We start from the raw sequence: 2,998 nt of genomic DNA, 5'->3' as shown, positions 1-2,998 counted from the left end.
TTACCTAAACAGTTGCTCACAGCCTAGTTGGAAAATGAATCAAAATCTGATTACCTCTAAAATATATAGATTTTTAGATAAGTCAACTACCTGTTTAGAGCATTGATGTGACGTTCATGAGCAATTCGATTTTGACCGGCTCGATCTTTTTTGGGTTTGTTGTGACTTAGGTTGCTTATGATGCTCTGCACTTGTCAAAAGCTATTTTATTTTAATTTCAAGTAATTTATTTGTCAAATAAATACAATACATAAATACAACTAATAGAAATGGGAAGATAACGTTTATGTTCAGTGGAGCAGAAGAGGATGTTTGTTTCTGCCAAACCAACTCAAGTCTATTGTTTTTTTATTATGCTTCTAAATTACAAGTAGCCCTAACATGTTATTAATGGACCCAACACGTGTAGTAAAGAACTATTACATGTTCTTTACTACATAAATGTCAAATATGAGGTATTTGACATTTATATTTGAAAATGTTGCATTTTATGAAAATACATAACCATTTTTTCTGCAAGAACATATACTATGGTTGTATTTTGTGGAATTTTAATATTAATTTACTGTTATTGCAAAGTAATGTGAATGAATATTCTCAAGAGCAGATTGGGGGAGAAAAGTTGGGTAGGAACTGTCAGAGCTGATTTCTCTGCAATCTCGTTTTCTCAGTGCCAACATTCAAGTAGCCATATCTTTTTCATTTCTTTTTTATGTCCAGATTTCGCTTAGAATCAAAATCTGCAAGTAACTCAAAAGACCTCCGAGTAGACTTCTTCTTGCTTTGTTGTTGCCAGGGTATGTTTCATCATCCTCCGTATTGACGGTATTCTTCGTTCAAACTACGGTGAGCTAAAGGAGCAGCCAGTAAAACAGGGGTGTCCAAAGTCTGTCCTCAAGGCCCGGCATCCTGCATGTTTTAGTTCTCTCCCTAGTGGTTGTAACAGCCTCCTCAGCAAGTCAGTGTTCTGCTTAGGCCTTCTAATGAGCCATCATTTGATGCAGGTGTGTAAAACCAGGGAGAGAACTGAAACATGCAGGATGCCGGGCCTCCAGGACCCACTTTGGAGACCCCTGCAGTAAAATGTCTCCAAGGACAACCTACCGTGTTTCAGTCCCACCTCGGTGAACAGGAAGCGGTTGGAGGACTGCTGGATGTCTATTATGTCAGCTAGAACTACATTTTGACAGGTAGGACTCCGTGTTGCTCAGCCGCTCCCTAAACACCGGAAGTAAACAATTCAGCTCTGGATCCATCTAAAGAATTTCAAAATAAAACTGACAAAGTTCTGAACCTTCTTATCTTATCCATAAACTAATCAACAATTATCGGACTTATATCGCAATGCTATTCACTAATATCTCCAGCCCTATCATGTCACATTATATCACACATTATGTCAGTGCAGGCTGCACTCTAAGATGATTTTTTAAGGTAATTGTAAGTTTGTTATTCCATAAAGGATTGGAATATTTTTGGAAGGCAGAATAGAGAGACCAAGACATGAAAATATGCATCCAAACTGTAGGTCTTAGTAGGATTCAAAGAAATAACATATAGTCTATCTGGACAATATAGGTTTTCACCACTAAATCAGATTTGAAAGCTCATTTCGTTGCTGCAGAGATATATAGGCCTTTTGGTACTTAAAATTCTTTATTACAGAAATGAACAGTGGAATCCTCTTGACAATACTGTATCAAAAATAGGATGAGCTTCTGTCTAATAAAAATCTGGAAAAAAATAGCCTAATTAAATTTTGAATTCAGTATCAGCCAAAGACCTGAGATAAAATGAAGGTTCAAGTTTCATGAATGACACAGTGTAGAACTGACCATAACCCCATCTACTATTTTAAACCAAAAGATTACAATGGAACCAAAGTCCCCGAACATTTCAAAGTCTCATGATTTAATAACACAAATAATAAAGCTGTGTGCACTTTTATTACTAGCCCTACTTTATCATTTTCTCTCCTAAAGCAGGATCCCTGGGGTGTAATTCTTCCTCTTCAGTCAGCATTTATTTCCCCTGGACCTTCCACCATCGGAATTCTCTGCATTTTGCTTTTGCCCGAGTTTCCTAGTATGTCAGCACAAATTTACAGCTTCTTTACCATAGCCCGTATTCATCTATAGCTTAGAGTAGATTAGGTGTTTTGAACACTGTGAGAAATCAGCAGAGCTGAAGTCAAACAGTGAGGGAAAACAACAGGTGTTAGTCAGCTTCTGAAATAATGGAGGGAGGATAATGCATTTTGATCTGTGACAGTACCTGCTGTGGATTACAAGTTTAAGCGAGAAAAACTTCTTTAATCTGTGGAAGTTATGTAGTGGCTTTAGTTTTTAATGCAGAACATTTGTTTCTATGAAATAATCTGGTCATTCACACATGCATTTCTCTCTACTTACAGTAGAAGCAAAATGTTACATAACTGTGGGAAATTCTTCTGATGTTTGGGATATTCTGCAAAATATGCCTGGCTATATTATGCTCATTAAGAAGGGAAATGAATTACCAGTAATGACCTCTTCATAATGGCTCCTTTTTGTCGGTGGGACATATACTCCTTGTCTCAAGACAAATTGGAAATGGATTCACATTTCACACATTTCTGAACCAAATTGTAAGCTGAGTTACTGGATGTATAAAAAAGAAACAGGCATAAGACCATAGACCTCCAAGACCCCCTAAAACAAAAAAATCAAACTTTAGCTGATCTAGAATCAGCCAGTTTGGTGAAAGTGATCGTCTGTGGTCAAAAACTAATCTATATTTGTTTTCATAATCCTCTTTGCCATTCATCCCGAAAGGTGTGCAGTGGACTTTAGATCAGAGCAAGGAGAAGAATGTTATTCTTTTTGACAAAGTCCTTCATCAGACAGGCTTTCCATATTTTGATAGAGCCTCTGTCACTGTGTTGTATTGAAATGGGCACTTTTCAAAAGCCACCCCTTGACAAAATCTTACAGCAAAAAACCAAGTGGAAGGTGGTAAA

At 37.1% G+C, this 2,998-nt stretch overlaps 1 protein-coding gene across 3 annotated transcripts in view; it reads right to left on the bottom strand.

The window, feature by feature from the left end:
* Positions 1-1,243, bottom strand: part of pnpla4 (patatin-like phospholipase domain containing 4) — a 10,290-nt gene extending 9,047 nt beyond the window's left edge. For 2 of the 3 annotated variants that reach the window (XM_015060129.1, XM_015060128.1), the window contains exon 1: positions 1,105-1,243. The gene's annotated coding sequence lies outside the window, so the exon portion shown is untranslated. The remainder of the gene's footprint in view (positions 1-1,104) is intronic. The other variant, XM_015060126.1, reaches the window with a different exon arrangement.
* Positions 1,244-2,998: the final 1,755 nt, after the last annotated feature.

This window comes from Poecilia latipinna, unplaced genomic scaffold (genome assembly GCF_001443285.1).
Source record: "Poecilia latipinna isolate Pla-1442-1.1 unplaced genomic scaffold, P_latipinna-1.0 Scaffold1688, whole genome shotgun sequence".
NCBI lineage: Eukaryota > Metazoa > Chordata > Actinopteri > Cyprinodontiformes > Poeciliidae > Poecilia > Poecilia latipinna.
The sequence above is the reverse complement of the archived record's forward strand: the minus strand, read 5'-3'. Positions and strand labels throughout refer to the sequence as shown.